This window comes from Diadema antillarum, unplaced genomic scaffold (genome assembly GCF_040938485.1).
Source record: "Diadema antillarum isolate AM-2024a unplaced genomic scaffold, OU_Dant_1.0 seq00000178_RagTag, whole genome shotgun sequence".
Taxonomy (NCBI): Eukaryota; Metazoa; Echinodermata; class Echinoidea; order Diadematoida; family Diadematidae; genus Diadema; species Diadema antillarum.
Genome location: NW_027271245.1, coordinates 459,201 through 477,069, shown reverse-complemented (window position 1 = coordinate 477,069; position 17,869 = coordinate 459,201). Strand labels below are relative to the sequence as shown.

At 37.1% G+C, this 17,869-nt stretch overlaps 1 protein-coding gene across 1 annotated transcript in view; it reads left to right on the top strand.

Moving 5' to 3' along the window:
• Positions 1 to 17,869, top strand: part of LOC139728436 (cyclin-dependent kinase 17-like) — a 112,721-nt gene that overhangs the window by 10,364 nt on the left and 84,488 nt on the right. Inside the window, exon 2 of the mRNA XM_071639380.1 lies at positions 17,704 to 17,860. The gene's annotated coding sequence lies outside the window, so the exon portion shown is untranslated. The remainder of the gene's footprint in view (positions 1 to 17,703; positions 17,861 to 17,869) is intronic.

Sequence of the window (17,869 nt, the reverse complement as noted above, 5' to 3'; positions counted from 1 at the left end):
ATTTTCACAAAACATGAGTATTGGTAGCGAAATTTGGTTTTCCAATGTTTTTATATGGCAGTATTGATATGGACCCTCAAACTATCATATTCTTGTATCATAGACACAGTTGCCATTTTCTTTTCCTCTCTATATTTTTATCTATTTATCTATTTTTTTTTTTGGGGGGGGATGAGTATGATGTGACTGTTGTAGAAATGATTTTCATTTATGCTGGCTAGATGGTTTTATTTTGATGCTGTGTATCACTTGGAAATGTGTCTGTCATAGGTTGAAAGAGGGAAAAAATAACTATAAGCGAAGACTAGAACCATGCATCCATGATGAGAAAGTCCGTTCTTCAGTCGCTCTTTTTAAGTCTGATGCAAGTCTGCTCATAGTTGTGCTTTTAACCTCCTTTCAAGAGTTTTTAATATACTTCAGGCAGTCCAGTTTCTGAGAGGGCACATAAATTTCTGCTTTTCAAAAGTGAAAACAATTATAGCAATTACAAGTGTCTGAACTGGAAGGAAAGCTTTGTTGATGACTTTAAAAAGTCAGTAATAAAATAGGAAACCCATGTCAGGGCTTCCTTCAGGCCAATTTTCACATCCATTTTGTGTCCTCATTTGATTAGGGCAAAGCATGTGTTTGCCCCGTGCTATATGATTGAATTACATGGCTCCATTGTAGATTCTTCACATGTTTGATTGCCCCTCCAGTCACTGATGCCTCAACAATTTGATCCTTGCCCCTCCCTTTAACCATCTCTGCCCCTCAAAAGAAGTCCTTTGTAACACACCTTTTGACATCCTGGGAATGTGATTTCAGCCCATCTCTAAAAGAGTATTCACTGATAAAAAAAAAAGAAGAAGAATAGCCTAATGATAGTACCTTTAAGAAAATGACCTATTAACCAAAATGTGAGCTAAACAAGTAAAACCTTGAGAGCAAGGAAATTCTCTGTGTATTTGACGAAGTAAATTTTGTGTACAGTACGACAAGGTGCACATAAACAGTTATAATAAGTTTTAACAAGTCACTTGTTTGTGGGTCCTCTAACAACACTTGTCATGGGCTTTAAAAGTATTGTATATCTTGTTGTCACATCAGTGGGATGTCATTTTTGTGTAGTGCTCATATTCTTTGGACAGAAAGGACCAAACTATTTTTTTCCCTTCAGCATTTGGAAGAAATATTGACTAGTCACATAATAGTTAATAGAACATAATCATTGCCAAAGATATGACTTGAGAAGAGTTACCGTATATGTGAAAAAGTGGTCATCTTTCAAGTGCAAACATGAAGTAGCATTTTTTGTGAAACAAAGGAGTTTTATACCCTCATTTTGACCTACATTTTCCTCTACTACTTTTATTACTATAGCATATCCATCTTTTTGAATGAGACTGTGATAATTCCAACATGTGAGAAATCTTGACAAATGATATTCAATTTCTTTTCCTGACTTCTCTCAAGTTGTCATTGTGCATTGCTTCTTTTTCACCTTCTTATCAGCCTTTACTTTCTTTTAAAAAGGAAGCTATCTGTGCTAGTAGATAAAATATTGTTTTACTACCCTCATTATTATGAGCCCAAAAGCTGTTTAACCTTGAATATGGATGTTTACCCATTCTTATTCAGAGAACATTTTTGTTAAATAGCATACAGTGTGTCAAACCTGTCTCTGAAGTATTGTAGTATGGTTGTTGCATAACTGCTCACAAACATAATGTAAATCCCTGTGAAATGGATTTGACTGCTCTTGCCAGTGCAGTGCAATATGCTGGACATTTTCAGAATATCTAAACATAATGGATACAAACCATGTCATCCATGCAGCATCACGGTAATAGACAGTAACCGATGGCGACAGAGCATGTACGTACATGCACACGATGTGTTACTTGTAATAATGCAAAGCCTACAACCATGTGAATGTGTCATGCACATTGAGGTATAGCATGGACAAGCCTAAAGATGCATAGACTTGAACCATTAGTGATTGCCTAATCTGCCCTGCTTTCATGCGAGTCATATTCATGTATTGTACATGGAGATTGACACTCCAAGAACAAGTTTTGATGGAGTCCACAGAAAATATCCCACTGCTTCTGGCAGACCTTTCCCTGGGACACCCAGCACAGGGTCTCATTCCATCTGTCTATTTGTCTGTCTGTCTCTGTCTCTCTCTTCCCTTCTCTCTCTCTCTCTCTCTCTCTCATTACAAAATTGCAACAAAATCAGTTACATCCACAAACAAAAAGAATGTTATTATAAAAGTGTATTAAATGTATAGTGTCGAAAATGTCATTTTCCGATATTAGAACACCTTGGAATAAGAGGGAAATATATAGGATCATCATAATGAATACTTTAGCACTTGGGACTTATTGATTCATACTTCATACATCCTGGCAAGAATTTTTTTTAAATGTAAATTTGTGTTTTATACCCCAAATATCTTTGCATTGTCTTATCTTGTAAGAAGCTACATTGTACATTTTATACAATGCAGGGCTGGACACTAACCCATTTTTTTTTTCTACTGGTCCGACCTGTTTGTCAGACCAGTAGGTACCCAGTTTTTGCACTTATAGCCCATTCCTGAAAAAGTTACTGGTCCGATGGTGATTTTTACTGGTCAGAGACAGTCAGACCAGTGTCATTGTGCAGTGTTGTACAATGTAATACCATACATTATGCAGTGAACAGATAGATCATGTTATTAATCATCAAATTTTTAATCATGATTATTCCCATATTCATCAAAGTTATGCTGGAATCACTGCTACATTGTATTAATTCATAACTCTACATGTAGTTGTCAGGAAAAATGAGTGTAGAATGCTGGTGATTTGTGGCATGGAAAAACACATTTTACATATTGTATGATGAAGGATGCTGCATCTGTTCTACTAGGCTACCGCTTGTATGACAGCACTCAAATTTACTATAAAAGCAGTTGAAGTCTATTAGGGTAGTAACTTGACTTGCATGTTATGAAGGCAAGTATTTTGATATTAAACATAGAATATTTCTTAAGCGACAGGAGAGATTATATATGATTTTCCATTAGTTTGCACTGCAGTTGTAAACACCTGAATAATTGCTGCATTTATTCATTTCAGACATCAACTTGAGTTATTGGCTTTATAATACAGTTGAACCTCTCTTATCCGGCCTCCCTTTATCTGGATCTCTCTATTATACGGACGCAATCTCGCCGTGATTTTTTTTAAAAATAATTACGGGAGGAAAGGGGGATTCCCAACTCCTTGAGAACTCCTACACAAACACACATGAATAACATATTACTTCCAACATGATTAACATACATTAAATCAAATTTCCTTCCAAATTGCTTACCTTCAGACATTTTAACATCCCCAAACATCCCCAAATGTAACAATGAAAAGGTTGCAGTATACACATAACTTCATGTGGTACTACAATGGGCTACATCAGTACATGTTTGTGTATGTATATGTACATATATAAAGTATTGAGTCTCCCGAATCCCTTATCCGGATGAGCCCCGGTCCCGACTTGTCCGGATACGAGAGGTTCAACTGTACTGTGCTGTCAAAGAAAGGTGCCAGGGTGAGATGTGACTAGCAGTGAACATACACTGTAGTGAAAGTCAATATACAGTACAAACGATCTCCAAGCTTCCTTTTTTTTTAAAAACAGTAAAAGTGTTCCATTATATACTGGAAACGATATCTTTTTGGTTTGACTTTTTGGTTTGGTTTTTTTTTTTTCTCTTACATGCTAAACACTACCAGTAGGCCTTTTCAAGCACGGTCTTGAACACACTCCTGCATGGGCAATGTCAGCACATACTGGTATTGGCTGTGCTTTGTGTTACAAAATATGATAAATTATTGATGATGGCATTGTCACGCAATACATGGATAAGCCGAGATAAGCAGCTTGAATTCACTTTTACTCGCAGCTGAACAAACACCAAATACTGGCCTGTGCAGTATTGCCCGCAGCAGTTTAATTTAGCTTTTTTGTTTTTGCCATCAATACTGAGTATTGCTAGGCAGCAGTGGCTTTCACAGTGATTGAAGTGGATTACAGCAGTACCAAAATAATATTCTGCAGGATATGCTATTTTCCAACTGAGTACTCCTGAAAAGTTATGCATAAATATCCATTCACAGTTGTCGATGATTTTACTTCAGTAAAAGCATGCATTAATTCACTGTGATGAAGGAGAAAAAGCTTGGATTTCTAGGTGCAATTGAATGACCTTTTCATCACTTGCGTTCACAGAGTGGACTGTATACGTTTGGAATTTGGACTGCTGCCTTGTGTAACGTTTTCAATACTTGGGCAATTGATGATTCTTTCTTTGGGGATGTGCTGTGCATAGATTACAAGCATGCTTTGATTTGTGGAGTACACGATGACAAAACATACCAAGTACATTGTACATGTATACCAGAATGCCTGCCAACAGTGTGGCATTGGAATTCAAAATGCTTTGCATTTAATTGCAATATTTTCTGTATTGAGCACAGAGAGAAGTATTTCAGTGGTATCTTAAAAACCTGGGGAAACTGTTGAAAGTAGTGCTAATATTGTAGATGTTGAGGAAATCCATGATGAATAAGATGAATGGGAAGAGGATTCACTGTCATTCACATATTGTCATTTTTTAACTCTAAAATGTTTAATGTGTTTAAAAAAATGAAAGCTATGAAATATATTCCATGTATGTAAAATATGAATATTCATTCATAAGGCTTTTGTCTTCCCCATTAAGATGAGTTTTGTAGAAAAGCACTTGTAAGCATAACACTTTACAATGTGTCTATTTTGCATGATTCCCCTTGTTGCATGTGAACAACTTTGCTATAGGGAACATATCCTTTTGACAATTGAATTAGACATACAAATTATTAAAAGACATAACTTCAAAGTATACTTAAAGTCTGTCATACCCAGACTTACAATAGCTTCTATGGATTTGAACAGGGTAGTCATAGGAAATTAGCATTGTCAAGAATTATTTCTGTTATTAAGTACCTATCAGACTTACAGTGACTAAGCAAATTAAACAAATGACTGATAACAGACGTACTTTGCTTTTATTGTTCATTCCTTCAAGACAAAGGATTTTGCTTGTTGTCAACGAAATGAATATTTTCTGTGGTCTTTCATCAGATCTTTCCTCCTCCATTATGACTCAAGTTCTGCTGTGGAATCCAAAAACTCTTTCAGGCACAGGGCAATTGTGTGGCTGATTAGTGTATTTGATTGATAGATAGTACTAAGGTGTAAGACCTACATGAATGTGATTTTGAAAAGAAGTGGTGCTCACATAAAATTTTATTATATAGTATGCGTACAGTTGCATATCAATAGTCTGCTATTTGTTCCTACAAATCTTTTTTTTTTTTTTAATGTTAACATGGCATACAATATGTGTACAAAAACTATATGTATGCCTATTTGATGCTCCATGTGTGATGGCGGTTGCACTAAAAAGTTGAAAGCTTACCCAATGAATTTGATTTTGCTAAAACAAAGTCCATTTAAAGTGACATTGATGCATGTTTTAGTTGACATTACAAAAACCTCACCATTAAGTGTTTATTGAAAATTCCATTCTCTGTGATAATATAAGCATATTTTGTGTATGTCTTGATTAACAACCAGGGAAAAGGGGAAAAATACCTCTTTTCATGACATTTGAATATCTTATGAAATATATTTGCCTTAAGGCAAAGTTACCACTTACAAGTTGTATCCATCCAGTATTGTCCAGAATGAAAACATTCCTGTAGAAATGAAGAATATAAGCATACTATTTGAAAACGAAGCAATGTTTTTCCAATTCTGAGGTGATACAGCCCTAGTGCAAAATTACATTGTAGTTGGAAGGAATGTTCCTTGCTGTATGCCTTCCCCCTACCCTTGATATGATCCCTTTCCTTATATGGATAGCTGTGGAGACTCCACATCCAATTTCTCATAATGGACATGGTGCCAGCTGAATACATGCATGACCTGACCTATACAGACTGTCCCCAAGAAATGCTGCTGATGAGGCACTGTGTTGCTATGACATTCAGCCCTAAATGATTCGGACTGATTCGGGTCCTAATGAGGTCAACAGTAGTGCAGTGTGATGTGCACACTCACTGGTTGGATATGTCATTGTTCTGTTTCTATAGCATGGTAGAGAGCCTAAGGGCAAGCCATTTCTGTATGTCATTAGACTCATGGGTAGCACATGAACTCCATTACAGCTGGTATATTTGGTGTGACAAAAGAGACGTACTGACTGCTTATCTCTTGAAATCAGACATGATATCCCATTGCATTACAAATCTTGACTTGAAAGACGCACTTCTTAGGAGTAGTGCACATCGATATTTTGATCATTTTGCCTGCGTGTCTACAATGTAGGCCTACAACATACATCATTAACGGCATGTTTTTGTAGGCGTAGGATATTTAGAACTTATGTAGTGGTGCTATGATGATGTAATGCCAGAAGTGAAGTCAAAAGTCAGTTTAACACTGCTTACATGTTGATACATAATGTGTATGTTCACAAAGATTACTCTTGTGAAAAATCACAATCACTCCTTAAGGTATTTAAACCTAAAGTAGAGTGGATTTTAGTTAGCATCATGCTAACTCTGGATGGTTTGAAAAGTACCATGGTAAAGAGATATTGTGTTTTTCATTAAGTACTTTCGAACCTACAATTTAAAGTGCACTGTACAATTGTACCAGACCTTCACAGCTTTGTATTATACATGTAAATTGAGAGGGAAGTTGACGTTGTAATATTTTCAACTTAATATTTTCTCATGCTTTTTATTGCTATATTCTGCGGTTACTGATTAACGCTGTAATCAGTGTTGTGTGTCGGGTATTGAATGTTGGGGAAAAGGACTGAAAGCCCCTCAATTTGATAGTGAAACTCATTTATGGCATGACATTAACACCCAGTCGGTCTTTCTGTTTCATGTTGAAAGAAGATGTTTCCTATTAATGGCCTGCCACAAGATTGCAGTACAATTTTAGCCACAAATCCCACAAGGAAAGAGACATCCCTGTTGTGGCCAAGATTCCCCTCCTGTGTGGTGTGACTGATCACCCTCTCTCTGTATAGTTAGTACCCTGTCTTTTGTTCTCTGCACCAGCAGGCTGCCCCTCTTTTGTTTGACTGGGCTTTCTAGAATCTTTTGTCCAAATAGGCTTCCTTTCAGTGTGTGTCTGCCTGTTGTATATGAGGAAAAACCCACTTGTCTGGTTCCCAAGTTTGGAAGAGAACTTTATTTGCTGACAATTTTTTATACAAATGGGGAAGTGATACTCAGATTTGCACGAGTCAGCCAGGAACCCATGATATCTTTATATCAAAATGTTAACTATTGTTTGCTCTAGAATGACACTTCCATTGTATGTTACACTGGTATAACATGCAGAATCATTTGTTATGAACAATAAAAGCACACTACGTTTTCTGTAGAGGATAGTATTGCATATGAAACCAATCTTATAAAATCGTGTCAGTCTAAAATTAGAAGCTCTTCGATTAACTTGTAACTTTAGGTTTGATTTGCAGCTTTCAAGTATAAGGAGAAGAAAGGTAAAAAGTAGATTATTTCACTTGGTGAAAAGGGGGCTTGAAAGGAATATTGGATACGCTGTTATTTTCGCGTACAGATATTTTCGCGAATGACGAAGCCATAGACATTTTCGCGAGATGTAGTTTTCGCGAATCGATGCCGACGCTTACATTAATGCACTATTAACAGGGCGCATGGAGACATTTTCGCGTGTTGTTAAATTCGCGATCCAACTGTGATTCGCGAAATTCGTGAAAATTAAACCCTTGCGAAAATAACAGCTTATACAGTAGTTAGCCTGTGAAGAGGAAAATCCGTAAGAATTTTCTGGTTTCTTGTTATTTTGTTGTAATCAGATTTTGGGGTCATGTTTGCATTTTGCTGATGTCATATTATCATTATTATTTTTGGGATAAAATGGCAGAGGAAGTGGTAATTGTGGTTCCTCCATTTCCCTGTACTGACAATATCAGCTTGGCTTTGGATGGATATGAAATACCGGGAGTTCATAGAATATAGTGGAATGAACGCACAAAAAGGCATGCACAGACACACACAAACACATGCAAATGCACCATATTCTTGCCGACTTTTTTGTGCTCATATTCTAGATTTATGGTGTGTGTGGATTGATGGAGTGGCTAGAAACGATTGTGTGATAGGGCTCCCTCCCGGATGATTTGTAGACACACTTTATGGACGTGGACTCCACGCAGACCTCACACAATGAGTCATCCCAAACCCTCCATGCTCTGAAAGGGACAAGGCTGACACACAGATTTGGGCTTGCCTTTACTCTAGATACAGACAGACATGGTAGGTGCACTATGTGGTTCATGATGTGCTGTGCTATACACCCGCACTGAATGAGTTCACCTGTGCATTGACTCGTTGGTGTATTGTGTGACCATGAGCAACAAGACAATGCAACATTACATATTATGATGTGGTTACTGGGTATTCAAGTCTCCCACTTGGGGGAATCTCTCTTTCTGACAAAGCAAATTTCCCACATATTATCTTGTGTGTTCCATAGGGTAAGTAGTACACATACATCTTTGCATATAATATATTCAACAACCCGCTGCCGAGATAAATATTTATGTTGAGTTAATATAGGGTGTATGTTTGATACACTTTGTGTGAAGAATTGCTCAATTGAGTATAGCAAGTGCAGTAGACATGTTGTGCATTCTTTCTCATCAGCTACCATACTACTAAAATGATTCAAAATTTGGTCAGTCTGCACCAATACAAGTACTATGTACAAGTACAACTGCAGCTATGTGTACTACAGTGTACTACTACGACTACTGCTGCTACAGTAAGTACTGCTACTACTATTAGTGCTACATGTACTACTACAAGTGTAAGGAGTACTACCACTACTTATTGGGCACATATCCAAAATGGAATCCTACACCATTTATCTGTGACCGACATCAGTGAATACAGTTGTATATCCGATATATATCTGATATGCCTTGTAACTGAAGTAACTCTTTTCATGTTTTGTTTTGTCTTTTATTTGAAGATGTTGAAGTACTTTTTTTCATGTATTGTTACTATGGTAAATACACATATGTGTGGTTCTTACCATGTATGTACATTTTTTTATGCTGTATGTTTTTTACCAGGTAAGGAAATACACATGTAGCGTGAAGTGAATAAAATGAAAATAAACAAAGTATACATTCAATGCAGGCTACATGTATGTAGATGAGTGGTTTTCATACTCTGGTTGTGCTGTAGAAAGCAGTCTGAAAGAAATCGCATTCAGGTTTGATCTGCCCTTTGTCCAGAGAAAAATGACCAGCTAGTGTGCTTTCATAATATGAAATTCAATCTTTTTTTGTTTTCATTTTTCTACACAACCACACAAAGCCATAACATGGTAAACAGTACCAGATACTGAGGCTCATCAAGTCTTACTTTTGAAAGCTTCATTATTATAGCTTTCACGTATCAGAGTGAATATCTGTCAATAATTTGACAGAATCAGTTTTCAATATCTAGACATTATGAAAGGGGAATTCCAGACGATTTTCATAATTTCATATCATGTACATGTAGTACATTAATCAACAGGTAAATGTATAGGTTTGTGGAATTTCTTGCGGTCTTTGAGCAGAGAAACCAATACTCTGAAAAACCCCAAACAAATTACGCTGAACAAGGATAACAACATAGGAGCCTCACATACTGCAGGAATGTAGCAATGTAATTCTGTTACAATACCACCTGCTTATTAAGTTCACCTATGTAGAATTTATGCATGCTTTTCTTTTTTTTTTGTTCTGCTTCCTTGAGCCCCACTCATGTATTTGTATGGTGAGGCTACTAATGTACACGTATGTCATCATCCCTGTCTGTTGTGATTTGTTATGAATTTTGAAAACATTCTTATTCCTCATCCAAATCATTATAAAGTCTTAAACTCTGTACCCAGTATGACTAATTTATAGTTGTTCAAATGTAAAAATCTGAAAACCATCCATAACTCTTCGCAACCTCACCCCAGGCATGGTGCCACGAGTTACATCATGGGATTAGGAATATACATTGTATGTGTGTTTGTTACAATTTGTATATGGGTATCGCTTGTCGTTCACACACACACTGCACAGAACAAATTATCGTTAGCATTTTGAAAAAAACCCCACAAATATCAAGATGGACAATAGTATTTTTTCATTGCAATGCAGATCACGGTAGTGTAGTGATTGCTGTTGATGTTTTCATGTCCACACGCGAGATTTATCAGTTTTTGCATCATATTGCAAAAATTGATGTTTCAATATTTTTTTTAAAATAGAGGATATATATGTGAATGGGCCTTGTGAGCCTCCTGTGTGAGTAGATAAGGACAAGTCTCTCCTTATGCTCCAGAATGGGAGATTGTTCAGGCAATCATGGATTACACATTTTTGAACTCACATCTTTTTTTTTCCCCTATTACTTTGCATTCTTCAGTCCCAGATATTTCTGTATGATTCAGATCAGGGAAATTCTGACAAAATTATGCTACATGTGGATATAACATGGTGCAATTTTGTCTGGCCCAGTTGCCCATGTATGTATTTCTGCAATATTAGTCCATTTATAGAGATTCTTGCAGTTATGCAGCACAATGTTATGTATCTTTTATATTGTTTTGAAAGCATCGTATTGTAGGCTATGTGAACAAAGTTTAGGGAATTAATGAGCTAATGCATGTTTTTGCTGGTCGAATGAAACTGTATTCACAAGTTTCTACAAATTGTACATCTTGTTTGCAAAATTTCACTTAAATCAGAAGAACAGAGATGTTATTTGAGAATGAGGCAAAGTACATATTTGTAGAGTAAGACATTACGGGTCATTACATTAAAGATTTTATAAAGAAAGTGAACAATGAAATGAAACAATAATTATGAAGTAATCAGTGTTGATACAGCTTAACTTTTTAAGCTCTTTAAAAAAAAGAAAAATCAAGAATGAACCAAAATTAAAGTACAGTATGCTTGTCATACAAGGACTGAACAGTACCTTTTTAAAGAAAGCATGCAGACAAAACACAAGGAAGTCATTCATTGTGTCATGAATGCACTGTGTACATACATTGCTTGCCATGTGCTGAACATTCAAGTTGAGATTTTGTGCAGGCCCATCTAAAAGCACGGCTACTCTCGCTTCGCTCCACCGAGCTGCATTAATGTTAACTGCATATTGCAGCAGATTACAGGAAGACATCAGAGGCACTGCAGGGATGTGATGATGTACAGTGAAGGAGGCATATCTGGAATGTTTGCCAGATGATGTGAGTGAGTGTTGTACAAAAAGCTGCTGATCCAAATGGATGGCAATACAAATTACAGACTGAATTTCTATTACTAAATACACATTACATAGAACTTTAGATTTTATGATGTAAGCCTGTATGTGAAAACATAGAGTTGACCTGTGTATTGGGAGTAACACCGTGTAATGCATACATATCTAAGTGGATGAATGGGAAAAAAAACAAGCAAAAAGGTATACAGTTCCTAGGTTGTAGGTATAAAAATCATAATAAAGAAACCATGATGTAACCCTTTTCGGTAATTCTGTCAATCTGATGGGAACATGCTGTTGTTCAAGGAATTTATAGAATACTAAATGTTAGTGCGCACTCTCACAACTGCAATGGCTTTTGTACTTGGAGCAAGAAAAGTAGTTAGATAGATCTGTTTTGCCATCTGAGGTAGATGTAAATATTTTCCCTAGTTGTAGCCATGTAGTTGGCGGCAATGATTTGCTTGCCAGAAGTAGGCCTAATCTAGACCAATCAAAGTACCTACAAATTGTAGTACTGTATTTCAAAGCCTTCTTACTGACGTACAGGCCCTGTAGATGAAGCTGCTCTTTATTTTAATACAGGACAATGCACTTTCTTATGCTTCTGATCCATGTGCAAACTGTGTAAAGAATAATGAGAAAGCCAAAGAAAAGTTGAACATCCTCCAGGATGTAATAAAGTGAAATTACACCCTGGAGGAATTTGTTGAAATAATCCAGCGTCCTCAAGGTAACCGTCCCATCAAAGTTGCATTAGAGCTAACTTAGAAAGGGAGCGGGAGTGGAGCTAGCTTCTGTATCAGGTTGGCCTTTCAGGTCCACCCCTTGCAGCGGCCTCCAGCCGTGTTTCAACACAGCCATTCATGTGTGGAGCAAGGCAGGAATTCAGCGAAGGCTACAGTGTAAGTGATCCCACGGAGCCAAGAATTCATGGATGTCTCTCGTGCTGGTCTCCCCTTTAGGATGACTGTGGCAATGTCCTCGTTTACTCAGTGCACGATGGAGGCATGTTTAAAGTATGTTAAAGCAGGATTACCTGGATAGGCATCCTGTCTCCTAACATTGTTTTGTAGTTTCAAACAATGGGGCATACAACACATGTTGTGTGTTGCTGGTACCAGTCAAATAAATCACCTGCCTATCCATTCAAGCTTAGTTACAATGTTTTCTTGTATTGACAACTTATAGTTGTTTGAGGCCAATAAATCCTTTTACCTTCTCCCTCTGAAACATACACACACAACATGTACACAACAAACAAACAAACAAACAAACAAACAAACAATCAAGCAAACAAAGAAGTCATACAACTTGTACCTTGATACTGCTAGCAGCAAAGGTCCCTAGTGTATGTTTCTCCAGATGTAGTGCCTTGTATGACACACACCAATGCACCAAGAATTACAGCTATTACCTACCATGGGATTTGTGCGAATGATGCCCGACTGAGGGAAGAACTTTTCAATTCTCCTTATACTGAGAGTTGCTAGTCTCGACCTGGAATTTCAACAATTTTCTGTGTCCGCTTATATCCGCAGCTTTCAAAATTATCCTCTAGGGTCAATTGTGTGCGCAATGCACATGAAACTGTGCAATGAAATTATGTGCTAGGGCCTATTCAAAAGTCTTTTTGGCTGTACTAAAGAATCGTTTGCCTGGTTCAAGTTTAGTCTGAAGAATAATGCTGTTTTGGAATTTTGGTGAAAATTTACTGTGACACACTGATACATGATAGCATGTAAAGGTGTGGCAAATCAGAGCAACTGACTACACTTGTGTGCACAGGAGGACATTTTATGGTTTTACTGAATGGCACATCCAAGCCCTTTTTAAAGTGTGAAGAAAGCTGCACATCAATAGCGGCAATTAAATGCGGTGATGGCTGCCACCGCTTCGATTCAATAAAATGGGAGGTCTACTGAGCTGCTGAGGAGCACAAACTTTACTTCTTCTGATGATAGCAACAAAGAATGTGAACTGAGGCTCGCTTGTCGGTACTGCATGGTACAACTACAAGTGGAAAATCCTTGCTTCCCTGTGGTTGATTATTAACTAACCATGCCAATTGTGTTCAATATATCATTCCTGTCGTATGTGACGTGCAGTTGGCGGTGGCAAGCATGGATGGGAGGAATACTTTCCACATTATGCCCAATAATCTGGAATTGGTTTGTCCCTGTGGAGACATAACCTCCACACCCCATCAGTCATTTTAATCAGATTTGCCTCACCATGTTTCGTAGATGGAGAATTGCCTATCATTTGAGATAGGACGTATTTGGTCTATTTTCCAGATGGAAAATATTTTCATTCTTCATTAACTAGACATACGTTTACAAATCAAATGTGGCAGTTTGAAGCCTAAAAACATTATTTTTTTTTGGGGGGGGGGATGAGGGGGTGTTGTTCTTTAAGAGATTTGTAAACATGTTGGCACTAATGACGTCTTTTTTGATCAGTAACTCTTGAAGCTTGATACTTTTATTTTTTTTTTTATAGTCATTAAATGCATTCCTAGGGAAGTTTTGACAGGCTTGCATGGTCATAAAGAAAGTATTGGTAGTACACAGTAACATCATGCCTCTGTTGAAGCTTATTTTTTTGTTTGTTTGTTTGTTTTTTACTATAAAATCTTTTGAGCTCCTCTTTGATGAAATTAGAACTAGGTTTGAAATTATTAATGTAGAATTAAAATAATACATTAAAAAACAAATGTAGACTTTACCTCTGTGAAGAGCTCTTCTTTTTCCCTGTAAGAAAACATCTTCTTTTTTTTGTTAGTGGGTTCATTGTTGGATATTTGGTGCAGCTGTTGAAGCAAATAATTTAGGTAAGGTTTAGGGGTCTATAATTCTTGTGTGTGTGTGAGAGTGTGAGTAAAATGTATGGATCAGTGTGTTAAATGTACCTGCATTACACTTCATCTCTTGCACGACCAGGTGGTATTTCTTTTCATTCATAAAAAGTGCATTTGAAGAAATGTTAAGCGCCTAAAATGTGCCCAGCTTCTACAATTTGGTAATATGTATCAGAAATGATATAAAAGCTTTTGACTCTACCAACTGTACATAATTTTCCAGTGTAACAAAAAACAGACAAATGTACTGAAATGTGTCCTCTTGGTGACTACATGATGTATGATGTCCTTTGGTGGTGATGTTTTGACACTCACGGGAGGCAAACAGTGCTCTTTCCCACCCATGAAAGCTTGCTGGTTTCAGAATCAGGAAGAGTTGATGACTATCTTTGACAATGTTAGCTCAAAAAAAAAAAAATGATACAGGTACCAGGAATAAGAACACACACCATTCTAGCTGGTGTCTAGTTGGTACTTTTGAGCCTAGTTAATTCCCTTGGTCAAAGATTTTCACCTGTTAAAGTATTCGTCATATAGATTTAACCTGATTTATTATTATTATTATTTTTAATAGCTTTATTTAGACAATATCAGAGAGTCATGTACAATCTTACTGTCCGTGTAGTACCATGCATGCAAGTCAAATGTTTTAGACTGGCCGCATTGTTGAAAAGTGCCTGACATGGAGTTTACTTCCCCTATTCAGTTTTCCCCCATTCCTCATTTCTTTTGCAACCATGCTAGAAGTGACACAGTCAACCCCTCCAGAAAGTCCAGAATGTCTGCTAGCTCATCCCACTTCACCAATCAATACAATTGATGTGTAAAACATCATCTAACATCATAATTGTTAGAGACATCCCCCCGCCCCGCCACCCTTTCCTGCAGCAGAGATATATTTTTAGCTCAAGTGGATTGTTTTTTACCGCTACTCTCTCTCCATCTGAAATTCCCGGACACGTCCCCAAATTGATATGGGACATTATCATCCATCAATAAGGACGTCATCCTGTAGTGTTGCTAAATTGATTTGTGCATGTCATTATACGATGCAGGGTTTTGGAACCCTCGAGTACCAAGTAGAAATTCGCCATTTTTTTGAACTATTTTTTTTTGTGTGCTGTACATTGGGTTACTAAAAAACAAGTGAAAGCAATTGTTATTGCTTTGTGCAGGATTTTGTAGCACCGTTGTACAAAAATCTCTGTGTTGTTTGAGAATATGAATGTACAAAAATCTCTGTGAAGTCATCTTTAATGATGGATCTTTGATCTCCCAATGCAAATTGGATATATGTGATTTTGTCTTTTATCAAAAAATAGAATTGTCATTGTTGATTTCTTTCATTTGATACAGCATTAATCAAAATAGAATTCTCATCGTTGATTTCTTTCATTTCATACAGTAATGCTGTAGTTAAAGTGTGTATACTCTCTTTGCATTCCCTCAAAAGCCTGCAGCTTTTGCAAGCTTTTATATTTCCACTGTAATCAATGATATTGTTGGAAGAGGTGAGAAATTACCCTACATGTACTTCTTGCACAGCTCAAATGAGCTGGTCATGTTTTCAGAATGCTGAACCTGTTATTCCCTCTGTGATTAAAAATTATCACTGTAATTACGTTAAACACAACATATCAGTGCTAAATTGGCATTGGAATACTCACTGCCGACTGCTAAAATTTGACTGCCATAATAGCAACGCGTAACTGTACATCTCATGAACATAAGATGGCGCTTCACAATGGCGTAACCCAGGGTATGATGGCACCCTTGGGTATGACGTGCCGGTCGCATTGTATGTATGTGTGAGTAGACACCAGAGAGTACTTACTCCAGCGAAGTTGACTTCTGGGGACTAGCTTGGCCTGGCTCCATTGCGTTTCTCTGCATGTCTGTAATTGGCACCGCCTACAGTGCATTGTTAACGGTACTCCAAAAAAAGAGAAAGAAATGATTTGAGATTGAGCTGCTCCGATGATAAACATTTTTCATGGCTTGGTTAATTTGCACATGATGCAGACATAAATTGAGCCTGTAATGAGATGAGATCAATAGAAATTGGTGATTGAAATACTGTACAAACATGACAATTAAAAGAGTGTGAGCATTGAAAATACATATATTCAAATTGCACAGCCTGAATGAATGACAGGATTCTGAACATGGCGTTACGTAGTTCTTAACCAAACATCAAAACTAAGTGTCTATATTCAAGAACTAAAAGATGACAGAGGAAATGAGTGCTTTGAAATGACTGGTACAGTGCTAATATTATCTTATTCAAAGCACACCACACTCCTGAATAGCATTTGAAGCAGCAATATTAAGTTCATTTCAGTTATGTTTTTCTGTCTTCAGAAAAATTTACTATATGATATCCGATATTCACATGGAAAAATAAACAAACTTGTACATTTGCGGTAAAGAGTTTATGTGCGCAGATTGATATGCAGGCAAAGCAAAATAATCTACAGTGTAGATCTTTTCTAGTATGCCCAGTTCTAGATAGTCTGGGTGTACATGTACATATTTTGTACCATGGACTGCTTTTTTTAGTGAGTTAAGTCCATTTTGCACTAATTGCAGTGGCACTATTGCTCCATTGCAGAGAGATTAGGGTAGAGCCTACCTGCTAATACTCACTGAACTGAAGTATAATGTGCATTTAATTAATTAGGAACTTATTGAGCGCCTCTGCTGGGTTATCTCTATTAGATTGAATGAGGTGAAAGAGAAGCTAGAAGGAAGAGAGGAGAGGTGAGGGGCGAGAGAGGGGGGTTCTCAAATTCTGAGTAAGGGTGTATAGAGAGCATGTCTCTAGGCAAACAAATATCAAGGACCTCAAAAGTGTGGAATTGAGAGTCTATTCTTTTTACGAGTAAGATGAAAGCATTCTAGATGAGGTGCAGCTTCTGCTAGTTTGAATCAGCATTGTTTTGATAATTTCCAAACACCATTGTGCAAATGATGTCAAATATCATGGAGCTACAAACATGTAACAGAGTTGTGTTCAGTGGTAAACTTGGAAAGCATTACAGTGTGTATAGGAGTGTGATCAAATGACATAAAATGCTGATTACTCAAAATGCAATATGTCCAAACGTGTAGAATGTGATACATCATTAAATCCTGCTGAAACCACTGCAGCTGTATCTCATTATACTTAATATACCATTGACAGTACGCACAACAGGTTAAGAATGATAATAATGGGGCTGCGGGAGTTTCATCATTATTCCCTCAGTCACATCAAGTTGGTACTGTTCTTTCATGCCAGGAAATCTTCTGCTCACTCCCATCTTTTTTGTAAAAAAGAAATACATGTATTCAAAGCGTGCAAATTTGAATAGAAAAGGTTGCAGTGTTTCCGCATTGTCAATACTGTGATGAGATGAGAGTTGAGTTTAATTTGCAATTTGCTCTTTTTTAAAAAAAATCTTTCCACAGAAAGCTGTAGTGAGCCAAGGATGTGTGCTCAACCTTCAACATAGCGGTGACAACTTTTCCCCCCAAAAGTCTCCATGGTCTAACCATCTCATGTCTGGGAGATGTGAAAAGTGCCCACAGAGCTACCGTCAAGTTCATGAATTGCAAATTACATCAGGTAAGTATT